Raw genomic sequence first — 25,611 nt, forward strand, 5'->3', positions numbered from 1 at the left:
GCTCCCATTTATGAAGAGCCTTTGCTGAGGAACAGCTTCTAATCCCACAGCCCTGAGGAATTCACTCCCTTCTTGGCTTGGTTTCTGGCAGAAGAAAACACGTGGCACTCATAGCCAGACATCCCCACCTTATCTATTCCTTATCAGCCTCCTCATCCTCCCTAGTGAGGTGCTGGAACAAGGCACCCAGTGCTGATGGATTTGGGAGAGCTCTGCCTCTTTGGGGGACTATAAAACATGGGCAGAAAGTGACAACATGGGCAGAAAGTGACAACCTGGGAGGAAGGAAGCAGCAGAGATCATTAATCTCCCTCAGGCAGACACCTGGCCCTGCTGTAGGGATGGAGAGGAGCCCTCAGCACCCTCTGTGTTCCCCAAACAGAGAAAATCAGCTTCCCCTCTTTCATTTTGGGCAGAATTTCTGGGCTGCTTATGCTCACTAGTCCTGTAAGAATAAAGAAAACAGTCTCCATAAACTCAAATAAATCAAGGTGGCAAGGGGGCTGTTGTTAAAAGGCTTGTTGGAGGTGGAAGATCAAAGGCAGAGGAGTTGGAGACGTGTTTGCCTTTGAAAAGCCATCCAGGAGAATCCCCAGGAATATGTTCTCACAGGCAGAGCAGGGAAACACTTGAATATTTTTCACATTTTCCATCTTTCCCTGCCTCCAAGGCAAGAAATTCATCCCCCCCTCGTCACAGAGAGGTGAGGGCCATCACCCACAGCCCTGGGTGACAGCGGGCACAACGCTGGAGATGGGATGGGATTTATCCCCCAGCCCAGAGCGCTCCCAAAAAAACCCAACAGCAGCAGGCCAGCTGGTTATTTTACAGAGAGAAACAGCCTTAAATGTCCTCAAATCCAAGCTAAAGCAGCTGTCAGAGGCTCTGCCCTCTCCATGGGCTCTCCCGAGGGTGCTGCACCAGAACCTTTGGAGCTACAAGGTGTGAGTGCTGCTCGTTAGCACGGCCTTCATGGTAAAACCCAGCAATTATTCAGCTATTACAACCTGTGCTGCATTTTCACCTCGAAATCCAGGCTATTCTTGTGGTTTTAGCTCGTGTTTGAATTAGTGGAGCAGAATTTTTCATATATTAAGAGTTTCATCTTAAATTGATGGTGAAATTTGGTCACCTGATGGACTCAGCTGTATCTCAGTGTGATGAAAGTCTGTTTAACAAAGCCAATTGGTGTCACTCCAAGCACACATTTAAAACACACACACATTTTAAATCAAAAATTAATCAATTTTTTTTCTATTACATCAATTCATACAAAGCAAAATATGCGATTTTTTTGGCAGTTTAGCCCCCAGATTTAAATGGATCACAGTCCTTTAGCACCATCTTGAGAATAAAGTGACAAAGTTGTCACAGTATTATTTTACTGCAGCAGTCATCTCATCTTTAGTGGTGTAGAAGACTGATGGGGTAACTCCTTGTTTTTCTATCCTGTAATCATTACTTCACATTATTTTATATTCACCTCAATAAATCCATCCCAAGAGCAGGGTGTGACATGAAGATTATTATTTGCTGGTAGCTTTATTATATAAGCAATAACAGTTCAGAAAATGATAGAAAGCTTTGCAGCTACATTGGCAACACCCTAATGAACTGTCATTTTAATATATGTTCTAACTAGTCTTGATGGAAGGCACCACAGGAAAGTTATCACTCCAGTTTTTTAAAGATATGAATATTATGTAGACTGTAAAAGCATGACAGAAAGGAATTTTTGCTCTGTGCAGCGTGCAATTATTTATTCCCATTTTATAACATAAATAAAATCTTCCATGAAAAAAATCCCCCTTAAGTATTATTTTAAAGGTTTTTCCTATAAATAGCTCATGAAATCATTCGTTTCCATTCCATAAATGCATTAGGAACAGAGAGTCACTAAACAGGAACTGAAGGAATAAAAGGAAAAATTGATACAAATATTTTTATCTCCAATGTGCATCGAGACAGAATCCTCTGTGATTATAAAACCAAACCCTGGAGTGATTGCAAAAAAATAGAATCTCATTTGTGTGACACACAGGTGTGTGCACAGGCAGGTTCAGACAGACACACACAACAAATTTTCACAGAATCCCAAATCCCTGGGGCTGGCAAAGCCCTCCCAGCCCAAGGAGTGCCAGCTGTGCCCCATGGCCACCTTGTGCCCAGCCCAGAGCACTCAGTGCCACCTCCAGGGGACACCTGCAGGGATGGGCACTGCAGAGCTCCCTGGGCAGCCCCTGCCAAGGCCTGAGCACCCTTTCCATGGGCAAATTCCTGCTGCTGGCCAAGCTGAGCCTGCCCTGGCCCAGCCTGAGGCCGTTCCCTCTGCTCCTGTCCCTGTGCCCTGGGAGCAGAGCCCGAGCCCTCACTATGTGAATATTTTCTAAATATTCATGTTCATGATCTGTATCTGAGGTTGCCAGAGACGTGGCGTTACCAAAATTCACAATGTATTAGCTGAAATTCCTTCCCTGCATATTTCAGCAAAGATGTACAGGCAGCACTTCAAATCACTGCTGTCTGGGAGATTTTCAACTCCTGTTCTGACTTGGTGCTTATGCAAATGCAAATGCAGGAGATAAAGCCAGGAGCAGCAGAGAAGGGGAGAACATGCATTGCAAGCATCCCCTGACAAGTTTTCCAGCACATCCCATCCTATCCCTCCCGTGTGGAGAAGGAGAATGACTCAGGGGTGCTGGTGGGTGAGAGTTGGACCTGCCCCACAACCACCCATGCCCTGGGCTGAGCTCCAGGGTGGGATTGTGTCCCTGTGCCCCACAGGTGATTTCCCACCTGCAGCCCTGGCCCAGCCCTGGAGGAGCTGGAGCTGCTGCAGAGAGCCCAGAGGAGGCTCCAGGATGAGCAGAGGGCTGGAGCAGCTCTGCTGGGAGGAAAGGCTGGCACAGCTGGCATTGCTCACCTGCACAGGAGAAGCTTTGGGCTGAGCTCAGGGTGGCCTTGCAGGGCCTGAAGGAGCCCCAGGAAAGCTGGAGAGAGACAATTCCCAGGGGATGCAGGGACAGCACCCAGGGAATGGCTCCCAGTGCCAGAGGGCAGGGCTGGGTGGGACCTTGGCAGTGAGGAATTGTTCCCTGGCAGGGTGGGCAGGGCTGGGATGGAATTCCATCCCTGGATCCCTGGCAGTGCCCAAGGCCAGGTTGGACACTGGGGCTGGAGCAGCCTGGGACAGTGGGAGGTGTCCCTGCCATGGGATGAACTTTAAGGTCCCTTCCAACCCGAACCACGCTGATTCCATGATATCCCTCCTGGTCCTGCAGGCCCTGCTTCTCTCAAACATGTTTAGGAACAGTTGATTCTTCCAGCTCTGAGTTCTGCAGCTTCACTCCCAAAGTGCCCTGGAAGATCCATGGCAGCATTTAGGGCTGTCAGTGTCTGTCAGCAGTGCAAACCTGCCCCACACAAGCAGCGTGGCAGAGGCAGAGTCTGTGATTCTGGGAGCTGATGGCTGTCCATGTGGCATCTCCCAAGGAGCTCCATCTCTTCCTGGAGAATTCCTGGGAATTTCAGTGCACACACACACACTTTGCTCAGCCTGATATACCCCCACGCTCCTTCACAGAGCCAAACAAGGTGTACAGCTTCCTTTCTTCCTTCCTGGAATCCTTCCTGGAATCCTGGAATCCTTCCTTCCTGGAATCCTTCCATCCTTTCCATTGTGCTCCCAGGGTGCCATTACTCATTTCCCAGGGTGGCTGGGCAGGATGGCCCCAGTGCTCCAGCAGCTGAGCTTCCTGAGGGAAATCCACCCTCTCCCATGGTTTTCCATCTGTGTGTTCCCTCCTGCACCCATGGAGCTCCACCATGTGCCCACACTCTTTCCTAAGCACAAGGGCAGGAATTCCAGTTGGTTCAGGATGGATTTTGCCCTCAGCTGGAACACACAAACTGAATCATCACCTCTTTCCTCTTCCAGTGATTTTTGCACAGGAGGGAGCCACATCTCCCACCACCACGCAGAATTTAATGTCTCAAACCTCTCAATTTCATGTCAGAATTTAATGTCTCAAACCTCTCAATTTCATGTCAGAATTTAATGTCTCAAACCTCTGCTCTCTGTGTCTTCTCCTTGCTCCTCTTGCTGAGAGCTCCTGGTCACACCACAGACAAGACTGGAGGTGAAAAGGCCAAGAGAATCCTCTGTTCTCCCATCACAAGTATTCCAAGTTTTCCAAAGAAAATAGAATATCCTGTTGACGTCAGTAGCAAGCAAAAACCTAAAGTCTTTTCAAAAAAATAAAAAAAAATCTGCCTGAAAATAAACCCCAGGAAAAAAACTGAAAAATAAACATTCTCTTCAGCAGAAGTAGCACAGCAGATAAAAGATGCTGCTGAAATCAAAGGTTCTTCAGGAGCTGTTGCAAGGCCTATAAAAAAGAACTACAGGTCTCTCAAAAGCCCCTCTTCCCACAGGGAATTTGGTTTTGGAGCTCAGGAGCAGATTTCTGGTCACTGATGCTGAAGCCAGTGCAACAGTAAGTCAAAATCCATTATACTTTATATTACAAGGTCAGAGCTATAATCTGGGAATGAATTAACAGAGAGAAAATAAAATTATGCAGAAATAAATTTATAAAAAATCAGAGCACATTCTCATTTGAGTGGTTACCTTGGATCAGGTATTCCTCAGCAGAGCTACAGCTCATTTATCTCTGCATGGCCAAAATTTCCCCTGAAAGACCAAAAAAATCTGTCTCAACCCTGTGCTATTTGCAATACTGGCAATGGTTTGGGCCAGGGGTGTTCCCTGGTGCACATGGACACCTTTGCCTGTAGATCCTGTTCAGGGACCATTTCAATCCTGCCTGCAAACCAGCCAAGTTCATAAAAACCCTTCAGCAATATTGCACAACATGCACACAGGGAGTAGAAACCACCAAGAAAAGAAAAGAGAAGGGAATGTTGTTAATAATCCATTACATAAAAAAAAAAAAATTAAAGCAAATTGAAGTACATCAAATAACAGCATTCATGAACTGAAAGCCACAACATTTCACATGACAGCTGGAATGGCTCTGGGCACCTGGTGTTTCTCTTTGAAAATGCATTTGTGGTTTTTTCCAGGCTAAAATAACCAAGTGCAGGCTGGAATTTGGTATTCCAGCTTTCAGGTGAAACCTGAACACTCCCTCTGGAAGAGATCACAGCATAAATCCACCTGCTCATGAATTGCCTAATGATATTTCCACCACCACAATTTTGTTGTGTTACCTGACTTAATGCCTACTTTCCTAATAAAATTATCTAAAACAGAGGTTTAGAGCTAATAATCTTTCCAGCCAACAAACAAATATCCATGTTCCTGCTGCAATAGACCTTGAGCACCTCCTTGCATTGGTTGTTGTAAACAAGAGCAGAATTGAAAAATCTCAACGTCATTTTAGCCTAAAAATAAATTTTTTACAGTAAGAATAACCAGCCACTGGAAAAACATCCTCAGGGACATCTCCTGTCCCCATTGCTGGAGATTTTCCAAAGGTGATTGGACAGGATGGTAAATAATCTCAGTGGGTTCCCTACCCCACAAAATGGGGAAGATCAGATGGTTCTTTCAGGTGCATTTGAACCAGGGCTATTTAGCAATTCTCTGAATGATATTTGAAAATTGACTCTGCCCCCAGAAAAAATAAATAATAATTGTCAGTTGTAGAAGTGGATGGAATGATGAGAGACAGAAGAGGCCAGGTTGGATGGGGCTTGGAGCAGCCTGGTCCAATGGAAGATGTCCCTGGGGTGGAACTGGATGAACTTTAGGGTCCTTTCCAACCCAAGTCACTCCACAATTCCATTATTTATGTGTAGGAACACACCCATTTATTAAGGTTATTTATTTACCCTTATTTTCCCTTTCTCTATTTGTAATTGTACATTTAATTCCATAACTTCCACCTGAAATCAATCCTCCTGCAGGGCAGAAGAACTTCCTTTCTGGGGAAATGAAGGTCATGTAAGATCAGAGCTCTGATTATCAGGAATTAGCCAGAAAAACATCAATATATTTTTTATCTAATTAGCCATCATAGGTGTTTGTTTGGTTTTTTTTTGTTGTTGTTGGTTTGATTTTTGTTTGGTTTTTTTTGCCTCCAGTATTCCAGGAGAAACTTTAAAGTCCTCATGATGCAACAGGCTCAGCTGGTGTGGGTAGATCATTGCACTGGAAGCTCAGGATGCACCTGCAGTGCATTCCCTGTGGTGGCCATGACTCCTGCCAACATTCCCTGCTGGTTTTAAACCAGCTGGGTTAGACCTGGCTCGTTGTGAAAAACAGCCTGGAAGGTCACAGCAGGCACAAAACCTGCCTGGTCAGGTGGTGGCTCTGGCAGAGAGTGGGAAAGGCTTGTCCTGGGCAAATGGGATCCTCCAAGATGTTCTGATCATCCTCAGGGGCTCTCCAAGCACTGCAGCTCACAGCAGGGCATTTTAAGGGAATAATCAGCAGTCTCCAGGACATTTCAGGCTCAGTCTGCCCCACCATCAATTAAGAAGCTGACAATTACTGAAGCACTTAGTCTGGACTAAGCAGAGCCAGCATTTCCCTTTCAGTGGCAGCAGAGGCAGCTCAGCCTGCAGGGTTGTCTGGATCCTCCTGGGAAGGTTCATCCTTCCCTCCACCCATCCACTTCCAGGTCCTTCAGGGCCCTCCTGGGATCATCTGCAGGGTTTTGTGGATCCTCCTGGGAAGGTTCATCTGTTAGCATTCAGGAACACATAATCACAAGAAATGATTATATGCAGGTGCTTTTATTGAAGAGCTCTGGGTGTCAGGAGTACAAACCCAAATCTGACTCCGACATGGGTTCGGGATGAACATGTTTTTATATTCTACTGTTATATAACTTTCATGTTAATTGTTGAACTTATGTTGTTCTATTGTATACATAGATTTCAGCCAAGCATAGCCACCTTAGATTTTCTAACATAGTTTCTCATGATTCTTCTAATGATTATACAATAATTATATTTAATTACTAAACAATCATCACATCTAACAATTATATCATTTATCATACTGCTTATGCAGGTGCAACACAAAGCTTAACATTTCAGAGTCTATTTTAACATTCTCCCAGGGCCCCACTATCACATCCCTCCCTCCAGGTCCTTAGTTCCCTCCTGGGATCATCTGCCTGACTTAACTCTGTACCAGACCAGGATTAGCAACTCCCTGAGAGCTGGACCAGGAGTTTTGGGAAGGACATCCCCGAGGAGCACACACCTATTTTTAAGTGCAGTGTCTGAAGTGAACTCCCCATCCTGAGCCATTCATGCTCTCACAGTTTGACAGGATCCCAAGCATGGACATCACTTGTTTGTAAAGCTGTCTGATAAGAACTGTGATGTTCCTTACTCTCTACAGAAATTGAAAATGCAGTCCCTGCCCCAGGGCACAGGATCAGAGAAACTAAAACCACTTATGCAACTCAGAGCAGGAGATAATTTAGCAGAAAAGTATTGGAATTTTATTTCTTATGATCTTTATTGATTATTAACTCACTTTGGTTCATGAAGGGAACCAACAAGAAAAATGGAGAGAGATGATTCCCAAGGGATGGAGTGACAGGACAAGGAGGAATGGCTCCATACTAAAAGGGAGTAGAGTTAGATAGGATATTAGGAATAAATTCTTTGCTGTGAGGGTTGAGAGGCACTGGGACAGTTTTCCCAGAGAAGCTGTGGACTCCTCATCCCTGGCAGTGCCCAAGGCCAGGCTGGATGGGGCTTGGAGCAGCCTGGGACAATGGAAGGTGTCCCTGCCCATGGTAGGGCTGTAGCTGAATCATCTTTAAGGTCCCTTCCAACCCAACCCTTCTGTGATTCCTGCAGACATTCCAGACTTTCTGCCTGTTTTACCCTGCAGTTACAGACCCAGGGAAATGATTTCCTTCCTGTCAACTGCCAGCCACAAGCAGGAGTGCAGGGAGCAGCCAGAAAACCTGGGAGAAATTCCTCTCTGCTTCAAGAACTAATCAAAGGTGTCTGACCCACTTCTTCCATTGTCTGATTCTCCAGCTGGTCCCAAGCCAGTTTCACCAATTAGCACAAAAAGAAAGCCTGGGCAGGGTGACCAGGGACTGTCTAAAGCCCTCCCAGCTATTGACCAGCAACAGCAACATTTGCTGGAGCAGCTGCCACCCAGCTCTGGAGAGGTCAATCAATGAATCCCTGCAGCAGACCCAGGCTATACCTTTTATTTTCAGCTGGAAAAAATAAAACCATCAGATCTCACAGGGAATCTGAACCTGGCATCAGTAATTTCATTGCCAGCACCTCCCAATCTCTCCCAGTTAATCCATTTCCATACCAGTAGGGATAAGAAGGGGTAAACACAGTAATTTGTCTTTAAAGAGCGTTGCTACAGAGATGATGTGTTATATACACATTTCCAAGGTTGTTTAAAAATATTTCAAGAGGATTTCAGTACCCAAATGCCTTCCACACATCTCTATATCAATATATTGCGTGCACTGTTTGAAGGTGTTGCTATGTGTGAAAGTTTTCCTAGCCAAGAAATTCACTGATTAAAGCCAAAAAAAAGGAGACATGAATAGAAACAAAAGCCTGAAGAGCCTGCAGTCTGAAGCTTTTGATAACACCTTAAGCATTACTTAAATGTGCAAGGGTAAAATGAATTTTTTAAAAAGTCAATAAAAAATTATGTATTCCATAAGCAACCCGAACTTCCATTTCCATGTAGCATTTGTACAGAGAGAAAACTTCTTTTCAGGTGATAATGATAGGAACATTTGAAATGCTCCTCTAAAAGCCAACTGGGAGTGCAGTGAGAAGCCCAAATGCAGTGAAAATGTGCCCTGGCCAATTTGTCCTGCTGTCCAAGGAGGATGAAAGCAGACTATTAGATTTTGGCATGACAACCAACCTTACCACAGGGCACCACAGAGAGGATTAGGGACAGAATTATTTCCAGCTTTAACTCTGGGTCTGATTCCAGCTCTTCAAATTACTTAGCATTTGTATTCCTTAGATTTAATAATCCTTCTTTAGCTGTTTGTGTGGGCAAAAAGAAAATAGCCAATTTACCAAGAATATTTGGCAATAAGAATTCAATTTATTTAATTTTTTTGCTGTATAAAGGCTCTGCCACGTTATTTCAACTCCTCAGAAACATTCATTTTACCTTTCCAAAGGACTTCAGGGCGAGACTGAGGTGCAAACGTGGGTTTGTGTTTCCAAAAGAGCTGTGGGGCACTGCAGGAACCTGTGTGTTTGAGGGGTAGCAACGCCCCTGGTTTCAATGGTCATGTGCCAGAGTCAAATAAATCTGCTAATGAGACTTGCTGGAGAACCCCAAAGTCATTTAGGGAAAAGCTGGAAACAGATTTCTGTGCCTGAGGCAGAAGTAGATTTGTCTTCTGAGACACATCACTGTAGAAATGTAACTGAGGCTGTTAACAGAAACACCTCAGGCCACCTCGAGTGCTCCCCAAAAAGTGTAAATATCCCAGTTATCCTGAGAGGAATCCCTGCCTGCACACCCAGGACAGGAAGCCAAGGCAGTGTTGATCACTTCAGCCTGATCCTGCTATTCCTTCCCACATGAGGAATGCACTGCCCTGCTCACCCTCAGCTGCACATCATCTCACCTGGAAACACAGGGAACTGGTAGAATGGAATTATTCCTGTGGAAATGGTACCTTCTCCACATGTATTCCCCACTAGAAAGCAGGTTTTTTAAGGCTGGCAAAAAAATCCCTGCTGTTCTTAAAATCTGGTTCCACAGTTCACATGCTGTTTGGATTTTGGGGCTCTCCACCCCTCCACTGGATTGAAAGCAGCCTTGTTTCCATTTGGCCTTTAAGATGGGACTGGAAAACACCAGCAAACACTCAGTTTAGAAGCTTAATTTTGTTTTTCATGATTAGGGCATGAACAGCAATTCTTCTCTTGGCTGTGTGCTCAGTTCAAACAAACACCCAGAGAAGCTGTGGCTGCTCCACCCCTGGAGGTGTCCAAGGCCAGCTTGGACAGGGCTTGGAGCACCCTGATTTAGTGGAAAGCATCCCTTCCAACCCAAACCAGTCTGTGATTCCATGAAATTTTCCAGTCAGGAAGGTTTCTCTGCATATTTGCAGTAGAGGCAGCTCTGAGCAGAAGGGTAAAGGGAAGAAGAATCACAGCTCCCAGCATAAGCCCAGGAACCATCTCCTGGCAGATCCCCTGGGGCCAGAGGTGCAGAGCTCTGTATTTATGCCAGAAAAGGCCCTCGGGGATGTGCCAAAGTGCCATTAAATACTCAGCGAGCAGCACATCCACAGGAGCTGCTCTCACTGCCTTCAGTCAGAAATGCCCTGGGGTGATCCTTTCATTGAATTCCCAGAGAATGCTCAGGCACAGGGAGAGGTTTTAGTGTTCCTTTGCAGGGAGTGAGGGTTTTGAAGGCAACTCAGAAATAGCACTGAGTCTCAGGGTGCAGAGCCTGCAGACGACACAGCCCCACGGCAGCTGGCAGTCACTGCCAAGTGCATGCTATGGCAGGAAAATCCAGAATTTCTCCTTCCCTCTGCTGGGAAAATTAATCCACAAACACCAGAGGTTTATGTCCAAAAAGGAGACAGAGGAGTTCTTTCTGGCTTTACTGGAATAAAGGGAGAGGCCATGGGGTATTCCCCTGGGATTTCTCCAATTTTTGGAGGACACAGGCTCCTTTTTATCCCAATTTCCCTGCTGCATTTCCCTTCTCTCTTTCCTCATTGGATGAGGTACTTGAGAGATACAGACTTCCTGATACCCCTGATACCAGAGATTTCCCAAAGATTTCCCTCTAATGTACAACCCTCCCTTTTAATTTTTAATTCTTACTGAATGTAGGGTTTTTTCTTCCCCATTGTTTCTTTCATCTCTCAATGTCTAATTTCGTTTATCAGCAAACCTAAAGTTTATTTATAAAAGCAAATATCTTTTTCCATTCCTCCATCAGTGGAATCCTTCCCATTGTTTCTTTTATCTCCCAGTGCTGGTTTTATCCACCAGCAGACCCACAGCCTGTTTGTAAAGACAAATCCACTATTCCTCTCACCTCTCAAGCATGAGCATTCAAACAGCCTGACCCCCCTTCCTTCATGGTGCTGCAACAACTCAGTGCTTGAGGAGCCCAGGGTTCCTTCCCTTAGTGCCAGCTGATAGCAGGAAGTATTTCTGAAGGAAAGCTGAGGTTTTATCTCTCCTGGCTGGGACTGAGTGAAACGTGTCACTCACACAAGCAGAGCTTTTGAAGCACCACACCAGCACTAAGGAGAGACAAGCAGAGATCCAAATCAAACCTTGCCCCCAAGCACCTCATGATGTCTGGCAGAGCAGCTCCTGCCATTGAATTGGTGCCCACGAAAATGCAAATAAAACTGATCTGTTCAGCTGCAGCTCCAAATGTATCAGGGAACCTGCTGATCCTAATAAAATGGGCATAAAATTCAGCATATGCTCTTGCTTGCAATGAGCAGTAATATTAATACATCCATTTGATTTGATTGCAGTGTTCCAAATTGTTGAAGTAACAGCATCTTGTACCTGCTTTTATTAGAAAGAGAGTGATACACATATGGGCATGAACAAGAGGATACAAGGACAGATTTATATGGACAGACAGACACAGAGTTTTCCCAGAGCTAGAAACAAAAGCCAAATAAATGCCTGACACTCCCTCCATCTAAAGGAATAGACAGAAAGAGCCTGGGAAATTTCCCCAAATTTCCCTGACAAGAGATATCAGGAGGACCTCAGATTCCTGAGAATCTTTATCTGATGTTTATTACTGAAACACTGATTCAGCCACTGAGAGAAAAGTCCTTAGAAACAAAATGCAACCGCCCATTTTGTGAGGGGGTTTTGGGTGTGTTGTTTTTGTGACACTTTCCTGCTGGTTAAAAAAAAGAGAGAAAACTAAGAAGACCCTCAACCTGTATCATAGAACCATTAGTTATTTCTTCCTTTGTTCACCTTCCAAAGCACAATTAGTCCTTTATTCCTGTTACCTTCATCTATTTTAGCGATGTATGATCCTCATATGCAGGGCAGTTTGGTGTCTTGTTTTCATTGCTATCACTGAGATATTTTCCAATCCTTCCACTTCAAAATATCCCATTTTTCATTAAATGTCACTTGGATTGTGTCATCAAGAAGGCACTTTTAATAATCTGCATTTCAGAGCTAAATCAAGCTCGTGCATATATTCCATTTTCCTTCCATTCAGAGCTCTTAGGGCTTTCCAGGCTGTGATTTGTTTTCAAATATTCTCACGATCTTTGCAATGGGAACACAGGAGCTCAGGCTGGAGATCAATCCTTGGCAATTGCTCCATGAAAGGAGCAAACTCTTTCCCAGCTTCATACAAGAGCCAGCAAATGAGAATTGAATCTGTTTTCTCCTAAATTCCTCTACAATAATCAATTCTCCCCATTTTCCTGCCTCCATGAAATATGGACAAAGAGAAAACTTTCCTGTAGCACCATCAAACACTGCCTGCTTGGAAAACCCACCTGTGTTCCTCACTAAGGAATTTAATTTTAGCTTTTCCTTGATGTTTGCCAGCTGTTTCCCTTTGCCTAACATTGTCCAGGGGGCATTTAATGAAACATCAAAGCAAGCACTGACACCACCTAACTCCCAGTGCTGTGTCAAAAAGCTCTTCCAAGGCTTCTGCATAGCTTAAAATGTCCATTTTGGGAATCTGGACTGGGGAGTTCTGGAGAAAACCCTTTCCCTCCATTCCTGTTTCCACAACAGAAAAAATTTGGAGAGATTGGCATCCAAGCTGGTGAAGCCAAGCCAACCTCTGTCACCCTTAGAGGAAAAAAAAATTAAAATTTATCTTATCCTTCCTAATCAAATCCAAAAAATTTGGAAAACTGTGGTCAAACACACCAAGAGCCCTATAGTTTACAGCTTTCTAGGCAGGATATTCAGAGCTGCCCAGCCATTCATTTATTGTGACAGAAAAAGAAGCTCCATGTGGGAAGATAATAAAAGAAAGAAATTGAGTGGTTACATCTAATATATTGCTGAGTGAAAATAATTTCCTTCACTAAATTAACTCCAAAACCTTTAAATATGAAGTTTGTTCCTAAGGGCCTTGGTAAGAACAAAATACAGTGCAAGCACTGGTCAGGAACAGCTGAAATACCCCTGGGTTATTAATCACAAATCCCAAACACAGCTGCTGAGAAGAAAATTACTCTATCCCAGTCAAAACCAGACCACAGAGCCACCAAGGCAGTGTGCTGTGGAGCAGCCAGAGGAGGGGAAGGTGTGAAAAATGCCAATCACTTGTTTTTAGAGTATTAAAAGTTTAATAGTAATAAAATGGTTATAAAAATAGTAATATAATTAGAGTAATAAAAATTTGGACGACTGGGATTAGGACAATATGAGACAATAAGAACAAAGAGTTACAGACAGTCTGGGTACCTTTTCTGGGCAAAATATGCCCGAAAAAGGACCCACGTTAACAGAGGATTAACCCTTAAAAGGAACAGCCTGTTGCATATTCATACATGTCTAGGTTTGGAAAGCCAGGTGTCTGCTAAGGAAGGCAGGAGCCTCCCCTGAAATGGAGAATGTGAACCTTCCCCACCCCTCTGAATTGATGTAAATTTTAAATTAAGGGGCTCTCAGGCAAAAATAAAAATGGGAGCAGGAATAACAGTTCTTTACTAGGGAAGAAAATAAAAAGATAAAATAAACAATGTAGTAAACTAAAACAACACTGACAGAGTCAGAACACACCCTGACACCTGTGGGTCAGGGTGCTGGCAGCAGTCCCATTGGAATTGTGGCTCAGCCCTCCTGCAGTGCCAGGGCTGGTTCTGCTGGAGCAGGGATCCTGGAGAAAGGTGGAGTCTTCCTCTGAAGATCCAGTGGGAGAGGCAGCTGCTGTTCCTCTGGGAAATCCAGTGGAGAAGCTGTGCTGGTGTTCCAGAATCTCAGGATTCTATCCAGGTAGGAATGCTTGGCTCCTCCCTCTGGGCTCACATCTCCCAATGGGATGCTGTAGTTCTTATCAGCCATGCAGGGACATTCAATGGCCTCTTATCAGCAGGTGTCCCCCCAGAGGGAGGAGTGGGTGTGGAGGAGATAAGGAAAACTGCCCACTGAACAGAAGACAACTGCCACACAGATGGTAACAGAACTCATCTTGCCTTGCAGTCTGGAACAATACACCTCATCCATGATGCATAAATTCCATTCAAAGGATTCTGTCTGGTCAGTGTCAGCTTCTTCCTCTTAATCCTGACTTCAGGCCTGAGGGAAGCAGGAAGAAGTTTGTTTCTTCTGATAATGGAGGAATAAATTCTTATTCAGAGAAAGATTTAGGTGTCCTGTGGCTGCTATCTGCTGTGAGTACCTCATTCCTTTCTTCAAAAAAATATCCCACATACACAGTTCCTATTTTAACAACAAAAGTTACATTTTAACTACAAAACTACATTTACCATGCTATTAAAATGTCAATACAGTGCTACTTAAGAAAATGGATACAGCATAACTTTCTAACATAACACATATAATATTCATTTCAATATTTGAAAAAAGCCAATCATAAAATAGGCATTTTTCACAAAGGGAAGGCTATGAGGGAAATCCCAATCCCTGCAGGAAACAGGAATGTAGTATGGAACAAAGAGAGCCTGGGAGTGTAGTGCACTCAGCCCACGGGATCTTCACCATGTGTCATCTTCTAGTGGTGCTGAAAGTGGAATGCAATGCAAGAACAGTTTTTAAAAACTGAAAAAATAGTTCTGTGAAAAGCCTTCTGGTACTTAGCATGTTTTGTAAAGGCAGTGCAGCACACTCTGTGTGCTGGGATTTGCATCACAGCAAATTAAGGCTTCTGTTCCAATTAACATCCAACTTCCCCCTCCACGGAGAGGAAAGATTTGTGCTGAGAGCTCACCTAAAAAATACAGAAGGAAACACAGCAGCTGCTGTGACTCCACACCACGAGCCAAGGAAGGCCCGTGTGTGTCATTTTCCCAGGAGTCTTCTCCTGAAGAACCCTTGAAAAAAAAAAATCTTTTAAGAGTTTTGCAGCCTGCTGGCTGAATCCTTCAGCAGTCATTAGGGTTGGATTATTTCATGTGAAAACACATCAGGACTTCTTTGTAAGTCTAAGTGTTTCAGGGAGGAGGATGCAAAGTGACATCCTTTGGGTGACACAGATGGGATCAGGACGTGGCTGTCTCGACTCACAGCCAGGAATTCCATTTTAATAACACAGGTTGCATCACAGCCTGATGCAGAGTTCTCAGGGTGAGAGGAGAAGGCACAGGACTGAGGGGCAACATCAATTCCCTAAATTATCCTCCTCTTCTGACACAGAGCACAAGTGTATTTTGCAGTTTTCACCCCACTTCTTGTTACACTGATTTCAGAGCAGTGTCCCCTCCTTGGAGGTGTCACCCAGCCACTTTCTGCTTTCCTGCCAAAGCCTCACTTACTGACTGGGAGGTGAAATGTCAGATTTCTGTGCACGGGAGCTGAGGTCCTATGAGAGCTGGGAAGTGGGCACAGCATCAGCTACAGCAAAATATTTCCTTTAGTGTCCAAGATTTGTTCAATGAGGTAAAACCAAGGGCTGGGCAGAAGGAAAAGGTGCTGCTTTCAGAGCTTGGCAGCTCTTTGGGAACAGATATTCCTGCTGATGGAAAGCTCAGGCTCTCCATGAGGAATCTGTGCCATCAGCCCTGGCCTCAGACTAGAACAATCTGGAGTCTAAAAGGTCTCCTCCTCCTTTTATTGATCACCAATAAAAGATGGAAGACCATCCTCCAGGCCCTCACAAGATTTATAATTACAAGGGAGGATGCCTCAGGTTTTACTTTTCTAATTTCAGGTTCTGTGCTGCTTTAGTGTGTGGGTCTGGGCTTCATATTATGGGATGGTGAGCTCTGTGCCCAGAGCAGGGAGACAAAACAATTCCTGCTCCAGCTGGGCACCAAGGACAAATGAGCCAAATCTCAGGCCAGGAGCACAAACCCCGTGGGCTGGAGGGAGAAAAACAAGCAGGGTGGGAGTGCCTGGGCTAAAGCTGGGCTGGGACAATGAACTGCAAGGTGCAAATGGAGCAGAGCTGATCCCAGGGAGAGACCCCGTGCCCGGCCGTGCATTTTGGGGCCATTTTGGGTCATCTTGGGTGCAGCCCTGGCTGGGCTCTGGTGCTGCCCAAGGTGGGTCCATGCAGGAGATCCTTGGAATAAATCCCTGCTTTATTCTTTAGCTCTGTCCAGCCTCTGCTCTGGCTCAGCCTGCATGAGGCCTCAGGGAAGCATAATTTTCTGGATTTTCCAAGTTTAGGAGGATCAAGAAGATGATTCTTAAATTTGGAAAGGATGGCTGGCTCCATCCCTTCATTTGTCAGGTCACTGCCAGACCATGCAGCTCCCTCAGAGTCTCTCAGTACTTTCAGAGAGAAGGAAAAATCCCAAGAGCTAAAACCAGGAGAATGGAATCAATTTTTCAAGCTGACTGGCAAAGCCAACAGGATTGTCCATGGAGTGACACCAGACAAATCTGTTTGGCTTTCCAGCCCAGGGAAATAATCTCCTGGCCATGTAAATCATTGCTCTGCTGTCCAAGGGGATACTGCTGGAACAGGGATGTCTGCAGAACCAACCAGTGTTGGATGACCTCAACGCTTTGGTACAGATCCCTCCTCACTTTAAATGGCAACTTACAGCCTGGGAGAGGTGCAGAGGGACGAATCCCAGGATAGATTGGGTTGGAAGGGACCTCTAAGCCCACCCAGTGCCACCCCTGCCATGGCAGGGACACCTCCTACTGTCCCAGGCTGCTCCAGCCCCAGTGTCCAACCTGGCCTTGGGCACTGCCAGGGATCCAGGGGCAGCCCCAGCTGCTCTGGGAATTCTATTTCAGGGCCTCCCCATCCTCACAGGGAAAAAAAATTTCCTATTATGTGATCTAAACCTGTAACTTTTCAGTCTGAAGCCATTCTCTGGGTGCTTTCCCTGCATCCCCTGGGAATTGTCTCTCTCCAGCTTTCCTGGGGCTCCTTCAGGCCCTGCAAGGCCACCCTGAGCTCAGCCCAAAGCTTCTCCTGTGCAGGTGAGCAATGCCAGCTGTGCCAGCCTTTCCTCCCAGCAGAGCTGCTCCAGCCCTCTGCCCATCCTGGAGCCTCCTCTGGGCTCTCTCCCTGTGCTGAAGAAGTCTGACATCTTCTGCCAGGGATTCTTTTCCTTTTACCTTCACTCAGCTGTGTCCATTCACATCCTTCACATAATTTCTACATTCCGAGTGATCAAGAGCAGAAAGGAGTAGGACAGACCAGGAGTTAAACCCCAGGGTCTGAACTCCAGCTCAAAACCAGATCTCTTGAGAATCACTCCCTCCTTTGCCACCCCTTGTCCCCTTCCTGGAGAGGAAGCAAATCCTGACCAAAGATTGGGAGTGAAGCTGCAAAATGAGTCTGAAGTGGGATGTGCCCTGTCACCACCAAGGCACAGCTCTCTCGTGGAGATTTTGGCTTCCTGCAGAAAGAAACTCTTCCTTTTCCCCCGAGGGTCCTAAGTCTGAAATGTTCTGTGCAAAGCAAGGGCTTCCATTGCTCCTGTTTCAGGATTAGCAGTGAACTTGTGCTCCTAATGATTTATAAACATAATCTGCAGCAAATGTTTAACTCTGAGAGTGCTAAGTGCTGACCTGGGAGAAAATCACTCACTTTGCTCTCGCCTGCTGTTGTCTTGTTGGTTCCAAGTTCTGCTCTACAAACAGAGGAAACTTAATTCAGTTGCCTTTGAAATTAAACAGCTACATCAGACTTAGCACTTTGAAACTGCAGGAAGGCATTAGTCAATGGGTTTAATTATTCACATTCTCTCCTTGCTCCCTCCTCGTTTTCCTGCAAGTGATCAAAAGCCAAGATGTTCTCTGTGTCATGGAATATCAAGTGAATTTTCTCATTTTCTGCAGGTATCACTCATGATCTCAGCCATCTGAGCAGATGAAAACTGCTGCTGCAATGAGATCTGAGAGCCCCAGAGACCTGGCTGAGGGAGAAATAACCCACATGGGCATTTTGGGGGCTGCAGTGCACTTTTCTACATCTCTGACTGTGCTCTGCAGCATTTTGGAAAGTCTTTGCTAGGGCAAGATGACTTTTTTTCCCAATGTAGACCCAGAGTCCCCTAAACCTCACTGATTAAATCCAATAAATCCATCTAGAGCAGGCCAAGATACCTGCACATCACATCTCCGGCTCTTTTCACTTGACAGTCCAAAGAAGTATTTAAAATATTCAAATTTCATGTCACATATAAAGGTTGGACTCAATGATCCTGGAGGTCTCCAACCTTAATGATCCTATGTGAAAATTCAACAACTTCCCAGCAAACCATGGCAAAACAAACCTTAATTCTTCCACTAGCAGAGGTTTTCATTGCATGTCAAAGCTTTGTTCTCATTATTCATAACAAAAGTGCTTTTTTTGGCTAACTAAGAATACATTTCAACAGTTGTCACTGCAGAGAAAGCACTGGTAAGACACACTGACAGAAAAACTTCCCAAGACAACCTGAGAACAAAACTCCTGCAATTAAATTTCTGCCCTCAGAAACAAGCAGAGCATATCCAAATTCCTATATAATTCATGAAGGGGATGATGAACTGTCAAAATAACACAAAACCTAATTAAAGACATAGTAACTTAGTGTGGATGTGCACTTCAGTGATGGGAACACAGAGGGAAGTTAGAACCTTGCCTTTAAGTGTTAAGGATTATTTCTCTCCCTTCTGACTTGATATTTGGAAGCCTCAGCAGAAAATACAGATTTTTGTGGGTTGCTGTCTCTTGGCTGTGACTCCTCTCTGCAGCAGAAAGGCAGAACAGGGAGACAAGGAGAAATAAGGGGAATTTTGAGAACTTAGAACCCCTTTGAGTACCTAAAGGAGCTCCAAGAGAGCTGGAGAGGGACTTTTCACTAGGGCATGGAGTGCCAGGACACAGGGAATGGTTTCAAGATGAAGGAGGGCAGGGCTGGGTGGGATATTGGGAATGAGGAATTGTTCCCTTTGAGGGTGGGCAGGCCCTGGCACAGGGTGCCCAGAGCAGCTGGGGCTGCCCCTGGATCCCTGGCAGTGTCCAAGGAAAGGACCTCTGATGGGGAAGAGACACCAGTCAAGCTTTACTGATGCCTACAAAGTGGCCAGAATCCAAAGCACAGACAGCTTTGAATATTCAGAGCAGTTTCTGCCCAGCACCTTCTCCCCAAGGGCTGCACCACAGCCAGGGCACAAGGGGCTGCTGCTGCTGACCCCTCCTTCTCCAGCCAGCTCTGATTTCCAGCTTTACCCCCTGGCACATGGAAACAGCCTGAGGGCAGCACAAAATGAGCCTGATCATCCTTTAGGGGCTGAAACAAATCCCCAGGGATGCAACAGCAGCCAAGGCAGAGGTGAAAATTCTTGGCTGATTTGCACTGAGAGTAAAGGGGAGCTGTGGGACTGAGGAAAAATGGGAAAGAACTTTTAAAAAAAGAGGAGGAGAATAGGGTTGGATGGGATCTTGGGAATGAGGAATTGTTCCCTGGCAGGATGGGCAGGGGCTGGGATGGGATTCCCAGAGCAGCTGGGGCTGCCCCTGGATCCCTGGCAGTGCCCAAGGCCAGGTTGGACACTGGGGCTGGAGCAGCCTGGCACAGTGGGAGGTGTCCCTGCCATGGCAGGGGTGGCACTGGATGATCCTTAACCCAAACCATTCCCTAATTCTGGGAAATAGGAGCCATTCATGACAGCTGCTCACTGGATCATCAAGGAAGCAGAGCAACTTTTCCTGACCAGGCACAGTCACACATCTCTAAAACTTCCAAATATTATTTTATCAGAAAAAGAGTGCATCAAAATACTCTCTCAACAGCAGGGAATTTTTCAGCCTGAACCTGCCCACCACCTCCTTCCCAAGGCTTCTTAGTTTCTCCTCCTTCATCCTTCCCAGTTGTTGGGACAGGCACCAGAAGGACCTTCAGGCAAGGAGATTGATGTTCAGCTCTGCTTCATTTCCTTCTGCACTGCACAGATTTCCTTGATTGGGCAGCAGCTGAACAGAGGGGAAAGGTCTCACTTTGCTGTTCAGCTCGAGGAGGAACAGGTACCTGAGGGATCCTGTGACACTGCTGGCTTGGTGACACTGCTGGCTGATATCTGTGCCCCATTCCCCTGGAGCAGGGCGACCTTTAAGCAGAGAGCAGGAGCTGCACACTCCCCAAATTCAGGAATAACCCACCTAAACCAACCTGTTGGTAAAAAGCCACGTCAAGCTCTGAGCTGCAGCTCCCTTGAAGAGGTTGCACCCTCTTCCCTCCCCTTTTTCTTCATTAAATAGGGAACACTCCCTTTTCCTCTCTCTTCTCTCTGCCTCTTCCCAGTTTAGGTCAGCACACTTCCAGTTTCATTTTCTGCCTCCTGTGAGCTGTGTGGCCTGTGGGTAACCCCAAAAGTGAAGGAGGGACAGTGCAAATATCTCAGCAGCCTCAATCCCAGCCACCCTTTGGAAAGGTGAGATAATTGGAGCTGCTTCATTATAGAAAGGGCCACCACTGGGAGAGCCAAGTAACACTAATGAAACCTTGGGCTATCCTGGATTGATTAAACACTGCTCAAAGTCTCCAAATTATGGAGAAAGAAAGAGCTCAGGGAAGCCCAAAGGAGCAAAGGAAGTCAAGAAGGAAAATAAATTTGCAGGGATTTGGTGACACTAAACAGAGCTGTTTTGAGAGGGAAGCTGCAAGGAGAAATATGGAGCAACATTAGGAAATTTCCAGCATCTGACAACTCACCCTAATTAGAAAAATTAAATTAATTCAGCACATGCAACAATAGCTTTATTATCTTCATCTCCCATTCCTGCAGGAAAAAAGAAAGCTCACATCTCATGATTGAATTAGAAAACAATCTCCCATCACCCAAAGTTCTTCACTTCATCCTTCTTCCTGCCTTTCCTGAATTTCAGCCATATTTACATATCAATCCTACCTTGCTCATCAAAAATTCATTCTCTTACTTGAAAATAATTCATATCAGACAAAGGCTATTAGGATACAATTAAATAGAATGAAAATGCAAAGCTGAAGGCAAACTTACCTGTTAATCTGCTGGCTTTGTTTTCAGAAGGCACTGTGAGAATAATTGAGGTGACTCCTCGTTCAAGCACCTTTGTGGGTTATCTTTGAAGATTTGATTTCTGCCTTTTGCACATTGTCGAGGTTGAGCTCATTATTTAGAACAACAGTTTTTAGGATGTTTACCATGTTCTGAATAAACTGTATAATAAAGCACTCCCACAAGTGCTGTTAAGAGAGTCAGCTGCACTGGCAGTGTCTTTCACCTCTGAAGGAGAGATTGTCACGTTTCCAGAAGCCCTGGTTAGAACAATCCACACTCAGCTCCTCCCTGTCAAAGGCAGCTCCAGGGACCACAAGGAAAAATTTTGGATCAGTTCACTTCAGAGCAGAGTATAAGCCTGGCACCTGGATTTTCCAATCTATCATAGAATCCCAGAATGATTTGGGTGGGAAGGGACCTTGAAAATCACCCAGTTCCACCCCTGCCATGGCAGGGACACCTCCCACTGTCCCAGGCTGCTCCCAGCCCCAGTGTCCAACCTGGCCTTGGGCACTGCCAGGGATCCAGGGGCAGCCACAGCTGCTCTGGGAATTCCATCCCAGCCCCTGCCCACCCTGCCAGGGAACAATTCCTCATTGCCAAGATCCCACCCAGCCCTGCCCTCTGGCACTGGGAGCCATTCCCTGGGTGCTGTCCCTGCATCCCCTGGGAATTGTCTCTCTCCAGCTTTCCTGGGGCTCCTTCAGGCCCTGCAAGGCCACCCTGAGCTCAGCCCAAAGCTTCTCCTGTGCAGGTGAGCAATGCCAGCTGTGCCAGCCTTTCCTCCCAGCAGAGCTGCTCCAGCCCTCTGCTCATCCTGGAGCCTCCTCTGGGCTCTCTGCAGCAGCTCCAGCTCCTCCAGGGCTGGGACAGGGCTGGAGGCAGCACTAACCTGGTGATGAGTTCAGATTTTAGAGTTTTTGAGTTTTAAGGTCTATGGAGACACCAGAAGGAATGCAAATCATTGGCATTTATTAATGCTGGAGTGTCAGCCAGGTGACATCCCTGTGGAGCAGGAGGGCTGAGCCCAAAGTGCATCACCCTCTGAGCATCCTCCAGGGTGGCCCCTGTCACCCACCAGGAGCTCTGCTCCCCTGCAGCAGCCTCTCATTTGGAGTTTCTCTCAGCTCAGAGGCTGCTCCAGGCCAGCAGGCTGACAGGCAGCTGTGACACCTGAAATCTTCATTTGCCATCTCCTCACCTGTGGCTCCCAGGCCAGAACATTCTGCAGTTCTGGCTGCAGCCTGATATTTTACCCTCTGCTAACACAAATTCCTTCAGGCTAAAAGAGGGACTAAATGTGCCATTGTTGCTTGTCTGGGGGCAAGCAAATATTTGGGCTTCCTGTCCTAATCCCAAATCTAGCTTTGGGCAAACACAAGGAGTCAGGGACACCTCCTCCTGCTCACAGTGGATTTAAACGTGGCCAAATTCACCTAATTGGAGCTCCCAGCTGTATCACCTATTGTTAAAGCTGCCTTGTGATTTTCATTACAGCAACATTTTCAGCTTGTTTTAACTCCCCTCAGAGTCACTGCTTGGGCTGAAATCTTCCGTGCTCAGGGTCAGCTTCAGGCAAAATATTTTACTGGATGTGGTAGGGGGAAAAGAAGAGAAATCAGGAAATGTGCTTATTCAGAAAATACAGGGAACTTTGCCTCCCCACCTGCTTGAGCACATTAATTATGGAGGATCAATTAATTAAACACTGACACCATCTCTTGTTTCCATGGGCCCTGTCTCATTCACTGCACAAATATGAACAGTGCTCAGCTGACCAGGATTTTGTTTTATTCTCTTTATTCAGTGTGGCTTTTTACTCTTTTTCTTGAGGACCATTTACCCACAGCTCAGCAGACAGAATTACTGACTCCCTCGTGGGCTCTGCCACACAGCCAGACAAAGGCAAACTGACAGAAATTTGCTCTGTGTTGCAGAGCCTGACCTTAGTAATAAACTCAGTGGAACAATAGATAATTGAGCCAGGCTTGAATGCATGACAGCCAAAAGAGAAATGGCAGTAGATAATTATATTACCAAAGAATATCCCTCTCTCAATTAACACCCAGGTCCACTTAATGGTTCAATTATACTCTAAATAGTTGGTTACATTAACTAAAATCATGGGGGTTTTGCATCCTCTGGCCTCCTCCTTCTTACTATCTTTTTCCTCCCTCTAATAAGAATAATTTGGGTGGTGACTCTGCAGCTTGTTCTGTTCGTGGTGGCCCCTGCAGCAGCCTGTGCTGAATTCAACAAGGCAAGACAGAGCTGAAGGAGGGGAAATCACTCTACCTATGCAGTATAGATTTAAAGCCAGATTTGTTTCCAGTTCCTGCTGGGGCTCCAGCCCCTTCCCAGCTCCCTTCCCTGCCCTGGACACGCTCCAGCCCCTCCAGGGCTCTCCTGCAGGAGCAGAACTGGACCCAGCCCTGGAGGGACCCCAGCACAGAGGGACAATCCCTGCCCTGCTCCTGCTGGACACACAATTCCTCATCCAGCCCAGCTGCCAGGGGCCTCCTGCCCACCTGGGCACCCCTGGGCTCATGTCCAGCCCCTGTCACCAGCACCCCCAGGGCCTTTTCCAGCTCTCCAGCCCCTCTGCCCAGCCTGGAGCTCCACGGCGTTGTTGTAATTCAAGTGCAGAAGTTTTGTTTGTTATGTTTTCCATATCCTGATCTTTCATTCTCTTCCTATCAAAGATGTCCCAGTAGAACTCTGTGTGCCATCAGATGTGATAATTCACTTGTGGGGAATTTTGGAAGGAATTTGAGATGGGACTTCTGAGTTGTTTTTGATGATGTGGTTTATTTTATCTTCTGCATAGGCAGGAAGGGTGAGCTCAGCTCACACCTTCACAGCATGGTTCAGAAGGTCCCAAGACCCTCAGTTACCAGACCTTTTAAGGAATTATTAACCGATAAAACACTGCCAACAAGGATATGTATGTTTTTGACCCAATCCTTAAATATTTCATTTTATGGACCCATGTTACAGTGTGAGCTTTCTTAGCCAATCATGCCATGACACACAAACCTGCAGTGCTGCTTTCTGAATTCCTTGTTTACCTCTGGAACTGCTTTTATTTTTTCTAGATCTTAAACTCTAAAACTCTAAACTTTCCTTTACTTAGCTCAACATGTCCCTGCTTTAAACCACAAATCCACATTCTCCCTTCCAGCCCCTCAGTTTGGGAGCCTTTCCCAAGGTCTCAGATCAAATCCTGGGTTTAATTCTGAGCTCTGGCTTCCAGGCCCAAAGTTCTGAGAGTTCCCTGCATTTTGGACTTCAATAATCAGACATCCAGCAATTCATCCAAGAAAAATCACAAAGGCAAAGCCCCATCCCTCTCCTTTTTTCCATAAAACCATTTTCACAGCCTGTGTTTCTGTATTTTACAGGCCCATGCAGGGCCTTCCTTGCACTGTTGCACTTCAAGGAGACAACTGAGCCATGGTAGAAAGGACAGCAAAGGGAAGAACAGAGTTAGAAAGTTTTTGCAGAGACACCCACCTGCTTTCATTAAAGAAAGCTCCCCAACGATCCTGAAAAAACCCAAAACAAACCAAATCTGGCTGTGGGAAAGGAAATTGTGTCATTTGCAAAGATCTGCATCATTCAGGCTCTGGCAGGGGGTGAGGCAGCCCCAGTGAGGTCAAGGGGAAAGAAAAAGGGATTTTCTTCTGCAGTCAAAAGCACAAATGCTGTGCACGTCACCCTTCTCAATAAACCCACAGCTTCACATCAGCAAGAAATACAGATTATTCTGGGCTGGAAGGAGGATTTTTTCCCCCCTGCTTTCTCTCCTGCTTTTAAGGCCAGAAGAGACCAAAGGTTCTGTGTAACATTTGCAAGAATATTTCATCCAGTTACCCCTGTAGGGAGGTTATTACTTTGCTAATATATTCCTCCTACGCTCCATTTCCAAACTAAAAGAGAGTGTTTCTGCCTATAAGCATGTTTGTTTGGTCGGGTTTGACCCCAATTATGTGAGCTGATCTATTAGAAGATATAATTACCTTCCACAGGCAGTGTGGAGTCACCTTACCTCCCATGTGAGTGGAACTCCAGGAGCAGTTTCCTACCCTGTTAAAAATTAGCCACTCCTTTCTCGTTGAAGTTTCTTTCAGGACTCCAGTCATTGGCAGCCCCATAATTTCTTCCTGTTTCTCATTCTGATTCCCATGCAAGTCCAAAAGAAAGTTGCCAGTATTACGAGCAAAGGAGAAATACATCTGAGCACTATCTCAGAGCGAAGGAGACACAAAAAAGCAACAACTCCCCAGAATAGAAATCCAGCTTTTTTTGCTGAAGTGTTCCTTCCCATGCCCACATGTACCCACAGCTCCTAATTTTCCCGTGCATCTCATCCTTCCTTGCACCTGTCTCAGCTTTCAAGCCCAGCACTTCATGAGGGAGATGTGCCTGACAGCATTTTTGTACATTTGTAAGGGCTGGGGGATGAAG

The 25,611-nt window shown here is 45.8% G+C and overlaps 1 long non-coding RNA gene across 1 annotated transcript; it reads right to left on the reverse strand.

Moving 5' to 3' along the window:
* Positions 1-6,743: 6,743 nt before the first annotated feature.
* On the reverse strand, positions 6,744-21,770 carry LOC132324120 (uncharacterized). Its single transcript, XR_009485521.1, has 2 exons — positions 21,124-21,770; positions 6,744-14,418 (listed from the first exon to the last, which is right to left on the reverse strand). It is a non-coding gene; the product is annotated as an uncharacterized LOC132324120 (long non-coding RNA).
* Positions 21,771-25,611: the final 3,841 nt, after the last annotated feature.

This window comes from Haemorhous mexicanus, chromosome 2, assembly GCF_027477595.1.
Source record: "Haemorhous mexicanus isolate bHaeMex1 chromosome 2, bHaeMex1.pri, whole genome shotgun sequence".
Classification (NCBI taxonomy): Eukaryota; Metazoa; Chordata; class Aves; order Passeriformes; family Fringillidae; genus Haemorhous; species Haemorhous mexicanus.